The following is a 22,163-nucleotide window of genomic DNA, read 5'->3' as shown; positions in this document are numbered from 1 at the left end:
TCGAGATGAGGGACTATGTCCAGGAAAAATGAGAAATCGCTTTCGAAAATACCTCATGAAATAAAGGGTGGTTGAGAACAACACATCTCTGTACATCCAAAGTTGAACCACAAATCTGAAACAACTGATTGTTTAGTTTTTCCAGTTTCTTCTTTTATTCGTCGCTTACTAAGATGACAAAGACCGATTTTGTGAAAATTTTAAATTTAATTTTTTTGTGTTGTTGGGACTCAAAGGATTAAAATTAATTGTTATAAGGCAAAACGATACAGAACGCAGAACTATGGGAAAATACAGGAGAGAACTTCATTATAAAACTGGAAGAAGCAATTTCCGCATTATAGAACCTGCAGCGTAATATAGGTTACAGTATGGCATTTTAATGAATCTTTATTTCCTGTTAACTGCTTAAACTTTATTGTTCTTCCGTACGACAAACTTAGTTCGGCGTTATTGTTCTTTTATAGTACATTCTACAACCATTATGCGTAATATAGATGCCTTTAATTAGAAGGTATTATAGATCGAATATGTGCAGGAGTACACTTACGTTAAACAAAAGCACATACCTACCTGCCTCTTATATGGGAAATATTTAAAATAAACTAAATGCCACGTTGGAAAACACATCCACACAACATCTAACAACTTAGGCAGCGAAGTCCATTCAGCAAAAACCACAATACCAGAATACTCATATTGTGGAGTACACAAATTAATTGTGGAAATTGCGAAAAATATGCAGAACAAAAGGGACGTAGCTTCTACATCAGATATAGAGAGCAAACGAGAGATTCCGACATTAACCCGTCACCTTCTTTCTACAGTTAAAAACCTACAATCATAAAACAGAAAACATCAAAACAACAATCAGTTTAGTGCATAACATTACTAAATGAATCAACATGAATATTCCGGAAGAGATTGAAATTAATCTACACATAAAAAGCAAACCCCAAGACATTCTAAACATACAACCAGGTCTAAAGCATAAACACCTTTTAGAAAAAATTGTTATTAATTTGGAACGATAAACCAAATTACAGCATACACCAAAGATTGCACAAACAACAACTCAAACCACAGTATCTTTCTTATAAGTAAACAAATGTAAACAAACAGCATCTCTGAAAAAAAGCTATGAAACTGTCAAATATTACGAAAAATACATAGTTATTCACGATATAAGACCATATACTAGTCCAACATATAAATACGTTTTAAAAACTTAACGCTAGTTAACCTGGATGAAGCTAAAAACATTTCCAAATGCAACCATCTATAAAATATTATGGAAAATTTATACTTGTTCATGATATGACAGCAAGAAAATAGCGACAAGCAACAGTTACAGTGCGTACATACGTTATCAAGAACTTAACGTAAGTATGCCTCTATACATATTCTATCTAAAATACTATCTTCTTGATGGCATCTATAGTATGAATAATGATTGTAGGATGTACTAGAAAATGGCAGTAACCTCGAAGTAAGCTTATAGTACGGAAGAACAATAAAGGTTAAGCAGCTAACAGGAAATAACTATTCATTAGAACTGAAAGAAGTGTTTGATCAAGCCTGACGAACCAAAAAATCCGTAAAGATTGGAAGATGGCAATTTTACATTTTTTAAATAGAAAAGGAAGTAAGACAGATCCAAACAACTGTAGGCAAATCTCACTATCCACAAAATTCTATCCGAAGGTCTCCTCAGCCTGAGCCACAACTAGGTGTTCAGGGCACCACCTCATAAATTGTGCTGAAATAAGGACAAGCCATTACAAATGTCGTGTTAAAAAGAAAAAAATAGTTATTTAAATAAAAAACTTTTTAATATAACTCGTTTCTAAAATAGACTTAAGGTACAAGGTAATGTCTACCAGCCCATACAGATTCCTAAACCCGTACTGAATGACCTGATAAATTTTAAAGACTATCTCTATGGGATTATAAATCTGTACAGGGCTAGGAGAAATTCTTTTTCACTTTTTATTCAGTTTTGAAAACGTGTTATGTTAAGAAGTTTTAATTTAAATGATGAATGATTATTCTGCTTTTTAGTCTTGTGTACGTGAAATTTTTCAACTGATTTCCAACATTTTAATGATACTACATCAGAGACATGTGGCAAATTTCAAGTTTATTTCAGTTTCTATTCACCTGAGTCCATCAATAGTTCCTTGCGCCTACGTATATCACGTGAAAAGATCTTGAAGTTAAAAATTATAGAGATTAGAGATCACACACCGACTTATCAGTGATAGTTATTGCAGCAGCTGGAACAAGAAATGGGGGAAATAGCAGTGATACACAAAGTACCCTCTGCCACAAACTAGACACAAAAGCGAGTTAATATTGCATCGCCATCCAGTTGTGAATTGTGTTGAAAGTTCAAGTCTCTAGCGCGATGGGAAGTTAGTTTAAAACCAATTGCAAAATTCGTACCGAACAAACAGAGAGACAAGAAAGTGACCTACTAAGAAAGTGTAAAAAATGAAACATGTCTGTATAGACCGAGAACCTCTCTTCGGAATACTGGCTCAATTTGGTTCAAGTAAAAGACAACGAACATCAGAAAGGAAACTCCCATAGTGACGAAAGTAAAAGTGACATTTATGGAAGAATTAAGGAAATAACTTAAAATACACACAGAAATACTACTAGGGGATGACCTGTTACTATTACTGTTCAGCTGTGTCCTTGAAAAAAACTTTAAGAGACTAGAGAAGAGCAGGTGCACTAACACACCGACTAGGACCTAAACTCAAACTTGTAGAATTAGATTGTCGAGTGTTTGCAGATGACATTAATTAACAAATACATTAGTGAAGCACAAACACAGCCTGAAATGTTGCAGATATAGACAAGGAAAGTGGGAATACCAATTTTAACTGAAAAAATCTGACTGACGTAAAAACAACATCGGACTGGCTCAAAATTGCCAATAACAAAGCATTCAGTATCAAAAAATGTAAATACTGAATTGAATGGATAGAACACAGTCTTCATAAAGTAAAAACCGCATTTCAGTTAGCAAAAAAAGACGGAAATGTAAAATGCAACCTTATACAACAATGATGGAACCAAAAGCACGCTATGCATCAGTGATACCTGTTCCCCGACAAAGACGCTAAAAGTGAATGAAAGGTAAAAAGATGTACAACAATGAGGAAAAGTCTTAGGACAAATAATGAAAGATGGAATACATCACCCGAATTCACTGAGGAAATTACAGCCAAATCCCTACAAAGGCAGATACACTGTGTATCCAAAGAGTCCAACTAATGGTACACACAGACAAAATGGACATAAACACGCTAAGTCATCAGATTCACACACTCTTGATAAATGAAGTTACTAGACCAATACGGTATAAAGTAATAGAAAGGAAATTAAGGATTTAGGATCGCCAATTTTACAGAAGCTAGATATAACCAGAAAACTCACACGAACACGGGGTTTCCGGGAAGGAGAGAAAAGGTTCAAAGAACAGATATGGACGGAGCAACAGAAAGATGGTCACTCGTTGTGCATGAAAGAATGCTGGACTAAAAGGAAGGCCAAAAAATGTTAATTTCGCTTGACCCTAAGCGACCGATCCGCAAAAGAAGACTGCACAAACAACGTTACAAAAAACGAATAGTACTATTCAGCAATCAAAAACAATCATTGGGTGATTTTTCATTCTTTGAGCAGTTGAAGACACTGACTGCACGGACATGAACAGAAATAAACCGAAGAGTAAAAACAACCTGGGGTGCTTCTGGGAACCGTAGGTTTCCCGAAATTAATATTTCAACGCCTGAAAACGAGGATTTGTGTATTATGAGTTTTGAGTTTGACAGTGAGACATTGGGCTTCATTTAGTAACAGGTGAACTGGATGATGGCACATTTATCACTCCTGTGCAATACGATGAAGTATTCTTTCAATACAAACACGCAGACTACTTTAATCTTCAACAAAGAGACAACGTAAATGTGAAGTGCACACAGTATTTTTTTTTTTTTTTTTTTTTTTTTTTTTGGCTAGGTGATAGTTTGAGGTCCTGTGATGAACGCTCGCCATTCAATACGCAAAGAGCAAAATCAGATTATGTGCAAAGTGAGTATTCCGAATAACAAGACTTTAACGGTAAATTGACGAAGATAACAAGACTTTAACGGTAAATTTATGAAGAATTTGTAACAAAGTCCCTGAATTCCTCGCCCTTCAAGAAACGTGACGCTCTCACATTATATTCGGAAACGAGAGCTGGATAGCACACGAAGTGAAAATCTCCGAAATATTTAACGAAATATGTAACGCACGTCAAAATTAGATGTTAAACATCTAAGGTGGGAGAATGTTCATTGCAATCGACAAAAATATTATGTTTATCGTGGTCGAAATTGAATCTGACTACGAAGTTATGTGGTCACTAGCAACCGGTCTAGGTGACCTCAGATTAATGAGGGGTGTTGCTTCAGGGCACCCGACTTCGGTGTAACAGTTGCAGAATCATTCAAAGAACTCTACAATTAGTAGTGTGGAAGTACCCTGGCCATGTAATATTAGGTGGAGGTGACTTTCACTTACCCATTATAGATTGAGACGCCTACAGATTCGTAATACGCGATACGAATAGTTTTGTGAAGCGGTTCTGAACGCTTTCCACGAAAACAGTCTTGAGCAACTAGTGTAAGTAGGCTGTTTAGGTTTTTATGTTGGCAACGCCACGTAGCGCTCTCTATTAAAATCGCTGACTGCGCTGTGTGCAGTCTGTGGCTGGTTGAACTCGTTACGAGTTGGAAGTTATTCGCCTGTGTAGTGTTGGGCAGTTGGATGTGAACCGCCAGCAGTGGTGAATGTGGGGAGAGAGATGCCAGAGTTCTGAGATGTTAATATGATCTGGACGTGTGTCCGTCAGAAAAATAAATTTTTTAAACTGGATATTATGACTTTTGAACACTATGAAGGTAAATACATTGTTTTTTCTCTATCAAAATCTTTCATTTGCTAACTATATGCCTATCAGTAGTTAGTGCTTTCAGTAGTTAGACTCTTTTATTTAGCTGGCAGTATTGGCGCTCGCTGTATTGCAGTAGTTAGAGTAACGAAGATTTTTGTGAGGTAAGTGATTCTTGAAGGGTATTGGTTATTGTTGGTCAGGGCCATTCTTTTGTAGGGATTACTGAAAGTCAGATTGAGTTGCGCTAAAATATTGTGTGTCAGTTTAGAAATGTTGAGAATAAGTAAAGAGAAAACAGTCTCAGTAGGTTCAGTTTCACTCAGGAGTTTGAAAATCAAGTAACGTAGAAGTTTTACCAGCACAGTCGTTCTTTACATTCAAAGGGAAAGTTTCACTAGTTAGACGACTTTTGAGCGGTGTAAATATTTTAGGGCTCATAGTTAAAAATAGGCCGGACCTTATCGAAAATGGCAGTATAGAGGAAGGGGTTATTAATCACGATGACATTATGGTAACAATGGTTACTAAAGTTAATAAATCCACAAAAAGGCTAGCAGCGTGTTTCTGCTGGGAGAACAGATAAGCAATTGAGTGGTCGTCAATTAGTTCAATCAACAAATAAACATGGTAGAGCACTTGCCCGCGAAAGGCAAAGGTCCCGAGTTCGAGTCTCGGTCGGGCACACAGTTTTAATCTGCCAGGAAGTTTCAAATAAACATGGGTTTAGGAAGCATCGTTCGTGCAAAACTCGGCTTACCCTTTTCAGGCACAGCATCCTGTGAACCACAGACGAAGGGCAACAGGATGTTCCTAGCTTTACGGAAAGTGTTTGACATAGTTCCACACTGTAGACTCTTCACGAAGGTCCGAGAATACGGAAAATGTACTCAGGCATGTGAGTGGCTCGAAGACTTTTAAAGTAACATAAGCCAGTACATTGTCCTCGACGGTGAGTGTAATTGGAAACAGAGGAAAGGGAAGTGTTATAGGATCACTATCGTTCTCCGTTTATATGACCGATCTGCGGAAAAGGTTGAGCAGCAACCTGTGGCTTTACGTGGATGACACTGTAGTGTACTGTTAAATGTAGTCTGTGACTGACTGTGGAAGGATACCGGATGACTTACTCAGGCTTTCTATTTGGTGTGATGAATGTCAGCTTGCTGTAAATGTGGAGAAGGTGACATGAGTAAGAAAAACAGTTCTGCAATGTTCTAATATAATACTAGCGGTGTGATACTTGAGACAGTCACGTCGATTAAAATAAATAAAAAAAATAAAGCACTCCGTCTTCAGGCCACAAGTGGCCCATCGGGACCATCCGACCGCCGTGTCATCCTCAGCTGAGGATGCGGATAGGAGGGGCGTGTGGTCAGCACACCGCTCTCCCGGTCGTTATGATGGTTTTCTTCGACCGGAGCCGGTCGAGTAGCTCCTCAACTGGCATCACGAGGCTGACTTCACACCGAAAAATGGCAACAGCGCATGGGGGCCCGGATGGTCACCCATCCAAGTGCCAGCCACGCCCGACAATGCTTAACTTCGGTGATTTGACGGGAACCGGTGAATGCACAGCGGCAAGGCCGTTGCCACACGTCGATTAAACAAGTGGGTATAACACTGCAAAGGGACATGAAATGGAACGATCACCTAAGGTCGGTAGTAGGGAAGGCGTACGGTCGACGTCGATTTATTGGGAGAATTTTAGGAGCTGCATAGAGAATGCTTGCGTAACCCTCGCGATAAACTATCCAGAAAATTTAGTAAATCGCCATTTGCGGCTGGCCGCAGAACGATTCTACTGCCACTAAAGTACATATCGCTTAAAGACCACGAGGACAGGATAAGAGAAATTAGTTCCCGTACAGAAACATATAGACAATTGTTTTTCGCTGATTCCATTTGCGAGTGGAACAGGAAAGTAATGAGCAGCAGTGGTACAATGTATCCTCCACTATGCACAGTACTGTGGCTTGCAGAGTATGTTTGTACATGAAGGTGGAGAATAGCTGGAAGAAATAGGGACAATACTGAAGCTGCCATAGAAGTTTTTGAATGTTGTCAATTTTTTAGATACTAGAGGAAGTAAGAGTAGAGTTTAATGTCCCGTCGGCGCCTAGGCCATTAAAGATGAAGCACAAACTCACTTTGGAGAACGACGTGGAAGGAAATCGGTCGCACCCTTTCAAAGGTCAGGATTTGTCTTGAGAGATGTGGGGAAATCGCGGGAAACTTAATCTGGATGGCCAGACTGGTATCTGAACCCTCAGCCTCCCGAATGCGATTACAGCGTCTCACAACTGTGTCACCTTTCCCACTATAGTCACTGGAATATGTGCCGATATTGACTGTTAATTGATAGTCTGCTATTTAGAAATGGTTTGTATTGGTTTTACGTCCATCCGTCCCTTGCACGCAACAGCCACACTTAACAAGAGGTATCTCAATGGTTTACGGCGTTAACATGACCGTATTATCAGTGGTTATAATAGATAACTAAGCAGCAAGTTCCTAACTTCATTAATGAATTGTGCAATTCACAACAGTTCTCATAATGCACTTATTACTTCGCGAAATATTACGACACTTGAAAATAGGCGTCTACTAGCTCCGCTACTTCTCATGAGACTTATCACACACCTGTGATATGGAAGACTCGCCCACACACATCCATGCGCCAGAAGCACTGACCCGTACCGGTCTTGCCAACTCGTCAGGTTCCATCCTGGTGTTATTGAATAGAGTGTTAAAGTTGATTAAGTTACGTGATGTGATATTCAATAAAAAGCAACAGAACATACCTTAAAACCACAACGACGGCATAACTGCCCCAAATGATAATCATTTTCTCATAAAAAGGCGCTTCACTCTACTCGCGAGATTACCCGTGTGTGAGATTTATAGAGCTTCGACGAAGTCCGCTAACTGGTCCGGAACTGGTTTTCAGATCAGCGCCAGCACCGATTACGGAACGAATTACGCTAACCTAACGACACAGTTACCATATCTGTCAATCAGACCTCCTGATGAAGCTTTTTCGCACGGTAAAAATAAATTATTCTGCTAGCGAAGCAAGCTACGGTGTCAACACAACAATGGAAACAATATATCAGATTCAGTTACTGGACTAAGTTTTCTCATATCTCGGTTTTTTACCTGAATTGTTCCACACAAATTTTATTGCCCCTGTAGCAGAACCACAACGAAGCTGTGATGTGACGTTAAATTACACAGGTTATTTATTCGAGTCATGAACAAATACAGTACGTGGTTATTACTATTAAAGACAAATGAAAGAAAGAATAATAAAGTGACACCATTGCTGACTGCGGTCTTGCAACATCAATTGTACTCCGAGTCGCAAGCAGATGATCTTCTGTACCAAATACGGGCTGTTGGTCTTCTTGTACAATTAATCTCAAAAGACAATATGTTAAATTCGAAAATACTATTTGGAAACTTTCATTTGTTACAATAAAAACATCAAACACTCAAACAAAAAACTGATACCTAGACTTCTTACTTCGTGAATTTCAAAATGTCAGTTATTTAAAAACATAAAATCAACACAAAGATGAATTATTTATAGAACTATAGGTTATGAACATAAACGTAAGCCTAAATCATCCTTCCCTCCACATCAATATGTGAGGTAGCTAACTGAACGTTTTCGGGAAATTTCACAACTCGATCAAATCGGGCAACTTTCTTTGGCGAGACTCTTGGTGGTGTGTGTATCTCATTCACAGGTAAAGTGCACTGTAAGTTATCTTGTAAATCAGTAGTGTTTGATTTCACAAGGAAGTAGGTGGCTTTCAGTCTGTCATGCGAGATGTTAGTTGGTGCATCTTTAATTTGTAGAGTGTAATCCTTTGTTTTTCGCTCCAGGACTTCATTCGAGCCTTGGCGGGGAGTCATTAATTTGGCCTTCTCTTTGTCATTCCTCACAAATACAAGAGTCGTATTATGCAGATCTTTATTTACGAATGGTGTTTCTTTTAGCTTCTGGGAACATTCTAAATGTTGTGGTTTATCCATAAATTGGAGTAACTGAGAAGCTAATGCCGGTAGATTTACTTCTAGTTGGTTTTCCGACCTTACATGAAATCACGAGGCAAACTTAGAGTTGTGCTACTCAGCATCTCAGCAGTTGTTGAGCTACTTTCTTCTCTCACAGAGCAACGCAATCCTAAGAGACTTGTAGGAATGATGTCACTCCATTTATTTTTATCGTTTGCTCTGATGGTCTTCAATTTTCGATGCAATCTATTTTCTCATTTGTTTGTAGATGATATGCCATAGGTTAATTTAGAACCACAAATCTTAACTAACGCACGGAACAGCTCTTATTGGAACTGTGCTTCTTAGTCAGCTACTGTTTCTTTTAGTGAACGAGGATTTATAAAATGATCGTGCCACAGTTTCTGCGCGAACATGCACCTTACATGAGTCCAATTAACGTGATACTTTAGGTTTTGTTGGAGTAATGCTCTAAATTACGGTGTAGGAAATCTATGTGGAAACGCATCGACACACGAGAATTCCACGTATTTTAGTAATTATAAGATTTTGTGGAAAGGCAGTACACGAGACAGAGCTCGGCTACGTCCCCGCCTAGCCGCCGAAGGCCACAGCCTGACGGTATGAATGGTGAACTGGGGGATTTCTGTAATCCGTTTAGAGAGGCCACAGCAGCCGCCAACCTCTTGAGGGACGGGCAGCTGTGTTCAAGTGTTTACCAAAACAGACCAGTGGATAGCTGGATGGGCTTTCCTGTGCGTGCTCTCGCCTATGGTTTAAATGGTTCAAATGGCTCTGAGCACTATGGGACTTAACGTCTGTGGTCATCAGTCCCCTAGAACTTAGAACTACTTAAACCTAACTAACCTAAGGACATCAAACACATCTATTCCCGAGGCAAGATTCGAACCTGCGACCGTAGCGGTCACACGGTTCCAGACTGAAGCTCTCGCCCACTAATTTTACGCCTTCGAGTAACTCGAGTGGGGCAGGCCAGGAGTTCCGAATTACAAACCTTCAATGCAAGAATCTGTGTTCGCTACGACGAGGAATCTTGCTGGGAAAATCTCGAGTGGTCTCTTGGGAGAAAACTTCCAGTAAACGTGTTATTGCCCACAGCTGTGGTTCTTCCCAGCCGGCGAGGGTGGAGTTTACTTGTGAAATTTTGTAGAAATAAAAGAATTGTGGAAAAGAGTTCTGTCCCAGACCGTACATTGGTCGGCAGTGGCAAACTGGGTATTTTGAGAGCTTCTACTGATGTGATTCGCTCGGTAAAAGTTGCGGTGAGAAAACAAAGGTGAAGAGCGATCTTGCTGGACTCTCGGTAGGGGCTTCCGTTCTGAGAGGACCTTAGCCGAGCCAGCTCATTGCTGACGGAAACATTGTGGCAATTAGAGAAGTTTACAGACAGCAGTCTGGTGTTCGAATACTGTAGGATTGTACTTTCCGAGACGCCGCACGCCAATCGCACGGCCGCGCCGTCGCCGTCGGAGACTGCCGCTAAAACAGGAATATTACGGTGAGATCGCTCCCGCTTCGGCTTGTGTTAGGAGTAACGTTAAATAGTTGGATCAATTGCAATTGCTATTTCCACAGAGGTTTCACAGTGCTTTGGAGTGTAGTGGTTCTTCGTATATATGTTATAAGAGATCGCGTTTTGGACCGATTTTAACACAGTTACTAAGTTAGGAGGATAATTTGTAAATTGTTCATTGTGTTTTATTCAGCATTAATCTGAAGGTTATAATAAAATTATTGTGATTCAGTAGAGCCTTTACTTTCAGTAGTTGATCCTGAATTCACCCTTTTGCTTTATTTTATTTTTGTGTATGTGTTTGATGTCATTGAACAGCCTAAGTGTTCATGATCGTTCATGTTGGGAAGTAAAAATAGATGTGATTTATAGTCAACATTACCACCGCAGATTAATTAGGAGTGACAGGGCCACATTTAAATCCAGCGTTATCCATTTTTGCATACAGTTCCACTCCCTATTTCTCTGTAAGTTGTTTATTGGGGTCGAACACACGCAAAAATCGGACAAGCAACGGGTGGGGCGTTTCAACACCACGTAGTGGAACGACTTCTTTCCAATTACTGAACAAATCGATGAACATTAAGCAGTATATGAACTCATCTGAGGGGGGCAGCGGGCTAATGAGATCGGTATGTACCACCTTAAATAGTCCACCTGTGCTTGGAAACTGGCAAATAGCAGATTTAGTATGTCTAGTCACTTTGTGCTTTTAGCGTGCTATGCATGATTTCGCCAGTTTTGTATATTTTGTCTGATGTATAACCAAATAAATCTGCACTTGCGTAATTTCACAGAAGACTTAATCCCAGACTGTGGCATACTTTGGTAACGCTGAAAAAAGGAATATGTAACTTTCCTATGACTGTAAGGACTAAAGTTACTTGTTGATACATCGCACCATAATAGTCTTTCACCAGGGATTTCATACTGTTTGAACTTCTATGAGGTATGAGGACTAAAGCGAAGTTTGTCGAGTTCTTCACCACTCACTTGAGCATCTGCTGTCTTCTCGTAATCAACTGGTACTGTTCCTTTCATTCTGGATAGGTTGTCCTTCACATTATTTTCTTTTCGAGGAACGTGTCTAGTACGAGTTGTTAACTGTGATATCAACTGTAGGTGAAGCAACTGCATAGGGGTTGCCTTGTCGTTTCGTTGTTTTTTTTTTTTTTTTTTTTTTTTAAGCATGAGTCAAAGGAGCATGGTCAGTGCACACTGCAAATGAACATCTTTCAAGATCTTTCAAGGAAGTCCTTAAAATACTTTATTGCCATGTACATGATGACACGTTCCCTATCGTAGGTTGAATATTTGTTCTGGAATGGCGAGAACTTTTTGGAGTAGAAACCAATTGGTTGCCATATTCCTTTTTCTTTCTATTGTAGCACTGCATCCGATGAAAAATCTGAAGTGTTTACAAATAATACAAGATCATTGATTACATTCGGGAATGTTAAAAGGACTCCGTTTGCGAGGTCTATTTTGCACTTCTCAAACTGCTTTGTTTCATCTTCTATCCACTGTATGCTTCTTTTGTCGTTTCTCTTTGTAGTCATCAAGGAAACATTTAGAACAGCTTTGTGTTCTGAGGCATGTTCCAAATGCCTTCGATAAAAATCCAGCATGCCAAGGAAACGGTGAATTCTGACACAGTTCCTGGAAGATTAAAATTAGTTATCACTTGCACTCGTTTTGAGTCTGGTATGATACATTCTGGAGTAATCAAATAACCTAAAATGTTAATTTCTTGAACTACAAAAACGGATTTTTCCAACATTAATCCTCAAACCAACGTTTTTTCAATCGTGCAAACAGGATAGTTAAACGTTGAGCATGTTCTTCTGGACAGATATAAGCTATCAGTATATCATCAAAATATGCAAAACAGAAATTTAAATATGTGAAAACTTCGTTAATAAATCTGTGAAAGGTACTGGGTGCGTTCCAGAGGCCCATTGACATGAAACTGAATTCATAAAGTCCAAAGGATGTGGTCACAACACTCTTTTTCTTAGTACTTTCAGCTTGGGGGGGGGGGGGGGGGTTTGGTAGCATACTTCGAGGAAACCGCCTTTAGAGAACATTTTCTTGCCCACAAGGATGGAATTTACATCATTTACGTGGGGAAATGGATAGCGGTCAGGAAGGGTCCGGTCATTAAGAGATCGGTAGTCTCCACAAAAGTGCCACTGACGATCCGGCTTTTCTACCATGTGCAGAGGAGCAGTCCACTGGTATTTAGATGGGAGTGTTACTTTATGATTCATTAGAAAGTGGAATTCATGTTTAGCCAAATGTAGTTTATGTGGTTCTAACTGCAGGCTTTTGAGTAAAATGGAGCGCCACTGCAATATAATGTTTAACATGGTGCTTAATTTTTCCCCGCGTAAGGGTGGGTTTCGTCAGGTCAGGAAATTTTTTACGTAGTTCAGTGTATTTACAGTTAGCATGAAGTGAACTAACAGAATTAGGGAAATCAGCTGGACACTGTAGTACAGCCACATGTAACTGAGTATTACCATCAACTAATCATTTTCTTTTCAGGCCTATTAATAAGCCAAACTGATGATGAAAATCTGCACCGATGACACCTTATATTGTGTTGGCTGCAATGAAAGACCACTCAAAACTGCTTTTTAAACCTAAATCAAGGTTCAATAACTCTGATCCATAAATTTTAATCTCAGATCCACTTGCAGCATAAAGTCTGCCTCTTTAACCTTATCCTTGGGACACGCTAGTATAAGGGATCTTGACCATCGCTGTCACCCGGAAAACGCAACCCTCAAGTCTTATCTCTCACAAATAATCGATATTGGCGGCCAGATATAACCCTTGTGGCAGAACACTAAGCCGCTACTGTACCTACCGATTCGAGTTTCCCTCACTTTTCAGTTAGTAAGATTGGACAAAGGTCTGTAGTTTTAGACGAGACGAAAATGAAAATAGCAGTACTTTCCTGAACTGCTGTATCTCGGCTTGCTGAAGCCTCTGTTACGAGAACTTCTTTGGGATTGATACTGTCACTCCCTAAATCTAGATTTTCAAACTTCAGTTTCAAGCTGTTCGATACTTCCCAGACGTTCTTTCACTGATACAGAAAAATCACACGCCATACGTGATTTAAGTTACTGAGTGCTTCGCATTTCCATCATCCAATCATCCATTTGCGCTATTTTATCCACATTTTCTTCGCAGATTATTAAGATATTTCGGATGCTACCAGAAAGTTTGTCTAGCAAGAGTGTCTTTAAAATATCTGTAACATCCGTTCCTCCACAGCATTTCATTTTCCGAAGCAATTGACTGGGTCCCACGTCAGTGATTTCTAATTCGCTAACTAATTTCGTAATTTGACGTTCTTCACATTTCATAAAAATCATTAACAGTCTTTGTTTAGCGGACGAATACTTGTTGCTTTCGTCACTGTTCAAGAGATCCCACATATTTTCGACAAATCGGGGCTCTAAGTATGTGAATAAATAATTGAATCTGTTTGCTTCAGTCTATATTCCCGCGATTGAAAACTGCGTATCAGCCTGACAAAATCACATACCAGGGTTTTCATTCCAGAACGGAGGAAGTTTGAAAAAAAAAAAAAGGTTCAAATTGCTCTGGCCGGCGGAGGAAGTTTCATACAAACTTTGCCCACGTCTATTTTCGTATCATAATTTGGAATATCACTGTTCCCTCTATCTTCCATCATATTTGTTTCTTGTTTAGATCACGTCGCGTAGAGGTCACCAGTTGTTGATCTTCTTGTACAATTAATCACAAAGCACAGTATTTTAGATTGTAAAGTATTTTTTGGAGACTTCTATTTGTTACAATACGAATATCACGCACTCAAACATAAAAATTGATATCTAGACCTCATACTCCGTGCATTTCAAAAAGTCATTTGTTTTCAAAGAAAAAATCAACGCAAAAAAGAATTATTTACGGAACTGTGGTTTATGAACATAAAAATCCCTACACAGACCACAGCTGACAATCCCAGTCGGTGCTCCAAGGTCTGTGGTTCTTCGCAGTCACAGTTGGCGGTATTCACAAGAAAGTGCCATTTCTAGCGGTTGCTCCTGGATCTTCCAACTCAAACACGAAGAAAGTCCAGTAATCTCCACACTATTCAATTTTATTCACGTTCTGGTGGAACGGTTACTGAAGGGAGACTGTACTGTTACTGTAAAACACCATCCTATTTACGTAAATGTATAGGCGCTACTGTACACACTCTCAGCTCAGGATTACCACTACTTGCTCTATGTTGTCAGAAGGGGATCCTATCAATGGTCTACACTTCTTATACCGCTTGCAAAAAATATATCCTAGTAGGTAACAGTGTTTCACATTCACTGAATCAATAAACAACACTTACGTCGTGCTTAAGAAGGTGAAGAAATGTAAATACGTATTTCCGCTGAACATTGATTACCCAACTAATAGCCGGTATGTCCACCTTTGGCACGGATAATAGCGGCAGCGCGTCTTGTCATGGAAGGTATGAGGCCTTGGTAAGTCGTTGGAGGGAGCTGGGACCACATCTGGAGGGGGGGGGGGGGGCAGCACATCAATTGGAACTCACCGCTGTGTTCTTCGAGCCACTCCATCACACTCCTGGCTTTGTGACATTGCGCATGTTAGTTCCGCCATAGTTCGCCACCTATCTTGTCTTACCAGTCTGCTCAGTCTGTGACGTCCTACATCTGTAATGAGGGATGGCAGCCCAACCCCACGACGTCTAAAAGAGTTTTATCTTGGTTTCGCCACGTGCTTTAGACACTCACCACAGCATTCTTCGAACACCCGACAAGTCGTGCAGTTCCCGAAATGCTCGTGCCCAGACTCCGGGCCATCTCAGTCTGCCCTCGGTCAAAGACAGATAGAACGCGCGCCCTCCCCATTCTACACATGGAAAACACGCTCACTGATATTACATTCCCCGCGCCAGATGACACTGGACGGGAATATATCGATAATAGTCGATGGTCATAATGTTCTGGCTGATCTGTGTATGCCCAGTGTATAAATTCGATGTTACTCAGTTCCAGCACAAATCTATCATTATTTAATTTCAATTTCGTACTAGCAGCCGCGCCTTATAGCTTCTAAACTGCCAACTGACCAAAAGAACCAGGTGTCTTCAGTAAGCTGCAAGCTGGATCTGTACATAAGGAGTAGAGAACATCCGCTATAGTTAAATGCCTTAAAGAATAATGTAACATCATCGAATCTCTGCTTTCGTCTTCTATAAAGAAATACGCAGTTTGCAATAAAATCGCTGAAATGTGACAGGATTCGACGCCAAATATTTGCTGTGCATTATCTACCAGTTGTGCTCAACCAAATATTTTATGAATGAGATTTATGAGGTTTTTTCCCGATACCAGCTATCACTCAAATTTGATTGATTCAAAGCAGACCCACCGCTTCTTCAGTTTCCTTTACTTGCAGTATATTATTTTATGTAATGGTAAAACTTCTCCTCAGATTGTGAATAAATACCAGCTGTTTCAAACCAAAGAAATTATTTTAACCCTCAGTCAGCGATGAAATTTTTCTCGACACCATTTTGCTAATTTTATTTCGGTATAAAATAAATATTTTATTTTCTATTATGTCTGATTTATTATTTCTTATAAAAATATTTGCCATGAAAGATATCTTTCAATATTAAGTATTTATTAGAATAAATATATTTTTTCCTTTTCATCTGAAATTCCGCTCAGATATCGAATGCTAGACGTAGCCAGACACACATTACTAGACTGGCAGTACCGTATGTAGCATCATTGGTGTCACTGAAACCAGTACTTTAGAGCTGCAATATGGAGGCGAGTGCAAAGGATGTGTAAAGAGCTATTAATTTACTGATAAAACAGTAGTAATAAATGGCGATAGACTGATATTACTACGTTACTTGCAGAGTTTTGCATAATGATCAATACACAAATCGTGTTTGGCTGTAATTTTTCGTACAGCAGACGGAAGATAAAAAGAAAGGAACATTTCCCATTGCTAACGTAAATAGAAACATCGCACGTATTTTTGCTTAATTGTACTGTATGTAAGCGTAAATAATTACATTACAGATCTTCTTATCAGAAATACCGCCAGTGTTTAACTATTTTATATATATTTTAAGGGGTTTAATAAATCTAATATTAACAGACGTAGCTTAACGGCGTATTTTTAACCAGTTGTGATCAGCTTCGGCTTTTCTTCGAATAGTATGCTCCTTATGAAAGTGCACCTATAAGTAGAATGTGCTATTTGTTATTGATAATGGATGTCTTTATTCATTTGAGTGTTCGTAAACTACAGTCTGATTTAAACGTGTGTGTATGTAACTTGATGTCCTTCTCGTAACACGTTTATTGTCAATTAGCATGCAAATATTTGGTCAAATGCAGAAATTGTTTACACCACCTCGAAAAGCTTACAATATCATTTCGTTTCAGAAAATCGTATTAGTACCAAACAGAAATTTCCTGTCACCGCCATCTTATCCCACCAAACATTAGGCTACAATAAAATATACGCCTTTGCCTGTCTAGTAATTTACTGGTATGTCTAGCTAATTTAATGTACCTCTGGACTTTAATTTTTTGTTCACTCAACTAGTAGCAATCCAGTAATATCTTTGTCTTGATATTTTTTTCTCTTGCGAACTCCTTTAAAAGTTTCACTTACTTTAATTTCATATGATTCGCTTTCTTATTCTTTAGGGATTAAATTAGAGTGATTTGGATATAACTTTTCTTTTTCTTTTAAGTGTCGGAACTTATACCCACCGCAACTTTATTTACGATTTCTCATGCATAAGAAGTCGACAATAGTGGGCGAGTGCCAACAAAAATCTATCGCAGATTGAAGCGATTTAACTTAAGACAACACATACAAGAAACTTACGCGCCAACACCACCACTTTAGGCCCTGATGATATACAACCAATGCAGAATTGTCCTCTTCAGGTGTTAGCAAAAAGCGACCCACAATATTTACCTAACTGAAAGGTCACTCTCCACTTGAGAAAACGAAAGTAATGATAATGAGAGAATTAACCATGGCAAAAATCCTTCCATCTGGTATGTAGGATATATGAGGATGGCGAAATGCTCCCAGACTTCAAGAAGAATATAAATAGTATCAAGACGAGAGGTGCTGACAGACATGAGTGTTATAGGAGCATCAATCTAATAAATCATAGCTGTAAAAAATACTAATACAAACCTTCGTCTAAAGAGAAAAAATTTAAAAATTTAAATTTTCTTCTGTGAGACTGTAATCCTGTCAGAGACGGCAAATGACTAGGAAGATCAGTTAAACGAAATGGATAGTTTCTTCAGAAGAGATTATAAAATAATCATTAATAAAAGTATAACAAAGATCACCGAGTGTGATCGAGCTGAATGAAATAATGATGAGCCAAGTAGATTAGGAGATGAGACAGTAAGAGTAGTAGACTAATATTGCTGTAAGAGCAGGAAAATAACTGTCGACGGCAGATGTAAAGCGGATATAGATTTCAGATCGGCTAAAATTGTAAAACATAAACTTCCACGGCCGGGAAGTCACACTTATTACAATATTTCCAGTTATTAAGCCGTGGTCGGATGAATTTCTTGTGGAAACCCAACGTTTCGGTTCCGTCTGCGAGGGATATCTTCAAGGAGGTCCCTGGCTCGCCACTTGTAGTGCATTTGTCTTTCTACGACCTATCTTCAACGATAAGTCGTACCATCAGCATTGCCCAGCGTGTTCTCACATTTCTCTGGAACCCGTTCTGATCTCCCCCCTCCCCCCACACCCCCTTCCTCTGACCAGCTTTCTGTTGCATTATTCAGCGTCGGGTGTCCGAAAAAGTTACAACCCCCTCTCCAAGATGTCGTCTGTATACGGGGACGAAACGTTGGGTTCCAGTTAAAAAATCGTCCCGTCACCGCCTAATAGCTCGAACTATTTTAGTGTGTGTGGGTCTGGCAACAGGCAAAGCTCTACCGAACAAGAGAAATGTGTTACCGTGGAACTTAAAACGTTAGGAAGCAATTTCTGATAGATGTGTTTGTTATGTAGCTTTACACAGAAGTGAAACGTCGGAAGAGACAAGAAGGGAGCCGAAGACTTTCAAGTAGTTTAAATAAGATTACTGAAGATTAGGGGTGTAGGTCAGATAACCGATGGAGAGGTACCAAGTCGAATCGTGGAGAAAAGAGCTTCATGATAATGCCTAAGTACAAGAAGGAATATGTTGGTAGGACACATCCTGAGACATGAAGGAATAAATATGGGGAAGGAGGGAAGTATGAGGAAAGATGGTAAGTATTATAGGAGACCACGGTACTAATACATTAAACAAAGTCAAATGAGTGTAAACTAAAATAATTCTGTGTGATAGACTAACGTGAAGAGTTGCATGAAAGAAGTCTTCGCACACTCATCACAACTTGGTGAGCTGTAGAGTACAAATGCAGGTGAAATGTGGTACACGGGCAAGAGCCATCAGCAAAAGGCGACCATGGCCTCACAGGGGCAACTGACGAAACTACGTCGCACGGGTCGTGACCCGGACAAGGTCGGCATCGCTGTGGTCATGTGGGTATTCAGCACCTTAACTCATCCCCTCCCATCGCTCCTCTCGCTTTTACTCTCTGTCTTTTGACCTTTTCTTGTCTCTCCCTCTTTTTCTCTAGTTCTCTGGTACAGAGCGACAGCCGTTCTACACACTCGAAGCAGGAATCTGAAGTAACCGCTTTCTTTCGCAGCTTTCCTCAAACGGGAAAATGCCGACAGATTTATGAGGCGGCCAGTGCGTGGCCGACTCGCTGATGGGGACGCCTGCTGTCTCTCTCCAAGAATGCCTGCGAACCGGAATGAGCACAGGTGTGTCCGGCCAAAGTCTTCCGGACGACAGTAGTTCAGACGACTTCTGACGGGAACCGTCGATGAGTTTGCAGCAGGACAGCGCTAGGCAGTCGATGCTGTTGCACCTTCTCTAAACAATTCTGAATTTTCCCCGTTCCATTTTTATAACAGGAACTGTGCTGGAGAGCGATATTTTTAAAAAGAATAATTCTGATAAGTATGGCCACCTCGGCTTGCAACTTACACAGGATTTGATAAGGGGAAAATGTACCCGTCGCTACCGTGATCTATCATTCTGATTTATTAATAAAGGATATAAATTTCCTGTATGAGTCTGCGATCATTGTGAATATTTTGTGAAGAAAATCTTCTAGATCGCATAACATATTTATTTATTACTCCCTTTCCGCTACAAAATTGATGAAGGCAGTAGCCGAAACGGTGTAATAAATGAAGAAATATATCAAGGGATGTAGATGGTTTTATTCACAAACCAATCATTCTGATACCCTAAACGTGAGTGAAATTATAGGACTAAGACTAACCACTTTACGACTATCTTCGTAAAACATGGAACAAAGCAATTATTTATTGGTGACTTTAAGTACGTCAGTTGATAAATTAACCATGGAATTCGTCAGAAACATCTGGTGAATTTTCATCTAAATTATATCACACCTATTTCCAGGTGTGTGTACATGACAGCCAGAAAATGTCACTAACTGAAAAGAAGCAGGGTGAACAAGCGACCGCAAAACAATGTCTTCGATAAGAACACGACCGTTTATTCTCCTCTTCCTTCTATAGTTCAGCTAATGGTCACCTTACAATGTCGATAGGATGACGAACTCTAACCTGCTTCCTTTACTGCCTCTGTTACAGAGGCTTCATACAGATATAACGCTAACATTACATAAAAAAGGTAACCTATTAACAGGACTTCTATTTGACGGAGTGGATCGTAGTACTGCTGCGAAATTTTTCTCTATAGTCTACTCTGAGATGAAAAGGTTTCTCTTATATGGAGCTTCCACTAATCTCGCAGAGCTTCTCAGCTAATTTCTACATCTACGAGTACATATACGCTGCGTGGCGGAGGGTATCCTGTACCACTACTAATCATTTCCTTTCCTGTTCCTCTCGCAAATAGAGTGAGGGAAAAACGACTTAGCTCAAATGCCTCTAAGCACTATGGGACTTAACACCTGAGGTCATCAGTCTCCTCGACTTAGAACTACTTAAACCTAACCAACCTATGGACATCACACACATCCATGCCCGACGCAGGATTCGAACCTGCGACCGTAGCAGCAGCGCGGCTCCAGACTGAAGCGCCTAGAACCACTCGGCCACAGCGGCCGGCGAAAAACGACTGTCTATATGTCTCCGTACGAGTCCTAATTTCTCGTATCTTACCTTAGGGGTCGTTAAGCCACAATGTATGTCGGCAGCAGTAAAATCGTTTGGTAGGCAGTTTCAGATACCGATTCTCTAAATTTTCTCAATAGTGTTTCTCGAAAAGAGCGCCGCCTTCCCTCCAGTGATTACCATTTGAGTTCCCGAAACATCTCCGTGTTGTTCGAACCTACCGGTAACAAATCTAGCAGCTTTGATGTTTTCCCTCAATCTGACCTGGAACGGATCCCCCATACTCAAGAATAGGTCGCATCAGCGTCCTACATGCGGTCTCCTTTACAGGTGAACCACTCTTGTCTAAAATTCTCCCAATAAACCCAAGTCGACCATTCGTTTTCCCTACCATAGTTCTCAGATGCTCGTCCCGTTTCATATCGCTTTGCGCGTTACGCCCAGGTAAACGACTTGACCGTTTCAAGTAGGACGCTATTAATACTGTATCCGAACATTACAGGTTACAGGCACGCATGACGTGACATCTGCTCCTACAATCACAACATTAATAAATATGACGATTACAACGTTATTTTTAGTCCTTGTTGCTAATTTGTATGGAGCGGTCCAGAAGATTAAATCATTCACTGCGCGTGGTTCCATTTCATAGACATGATTATCTGTCTGCAGGAATTTGAAGCTATTAATTCGAATTAGAAACAGGGTGTTCAGTACCCAAACCAACAGGAATGATACAGGAGACATAAACAAATATGTTTCTTAAGACAACGATGAGTCAGAAACTGACATTGCCTGAGCGCTGAGCATGCGTAGATTAAATACGAGTGGAGCAGTTAAAACTCGTTGTGTGTAAAGTTGTTACACCATATGTTAGTTTGAGATACGTAGTGTGTTGTGATGTCATGCTCTTCGACACTGAGTCGATAAACAGCTGGTAGCAGTTGTAGTGTCAACATGGAGCGCTACACGCAGGGAGAACAGCAAGACATGCACTTCGTTTACGGTGCGGCAGAAGGCAATAGTTGAAGAGCTCAGCGAATGTACGGCGAACGTATTCAGATGTCCACATTATCGTACATTTACTGCAGTCCACGCTCGACTAGGGAATACCGACACATTGATGGCAAGCAGGAAAAATGAGGGCAGACCACGGACTGTGCGTACACGTGAAGTTGAGACAATCCATAGAAATGTACACGAGTCATTGCTGCTGTGCTCGGTATTCGCCATAGTTTAGTATGTGATGCGTCGCGTGAACAGCTGCTTCATCCCTACCATCCTATGAGACTGCAGGTCATGGGACCAGGTGAGTATGTACGCTGGTTCCTGCAGCAAGCTAATGAACAGCCTCGTTTTCCTGAAGTTGTTATGTTTACAGATGAGACTCGGTTTACTCTGAAAGGCATTTACAAATAATCA

The 22,163-nt window shown here is 40.1% G+C and overlaps 1 pseudogene; it reads right to left on the bottom strand.

Moving 5' to 3' along the window:
• Window positions 1–6,424: 6,424 nt before the first annotated feature.
• LOC124799664 lies at window positions 6,425–6,542 on the bottom strand (annotated as a pseudogene).
• Window positions 6,543–22,163: the final 15,621 nt, after the last annotated feature.

The sequence above is a fragment of the Schistocerca piceifrons genome, chromosome 5 (genome assembly GCF_021461385.2).
Source record: "Schistocerca piceifrons isolate TAMUIC-IGC-003096 chromosome 5, iqSchPice1.1, whole genome shotgun sequence".
Classification (NCBI taxonomy): domain Eukaryota; kingdom Metazoa; phylum Arthropoda; class Insecta; order Orthoptera; family Acrididae; genus Schistocerca; species Schistocerca piceifrons.
Note: the sequence above shows the minus strand (reverse complement) of the source record. Positions and strands in the feature narration are given on the sequence as shown.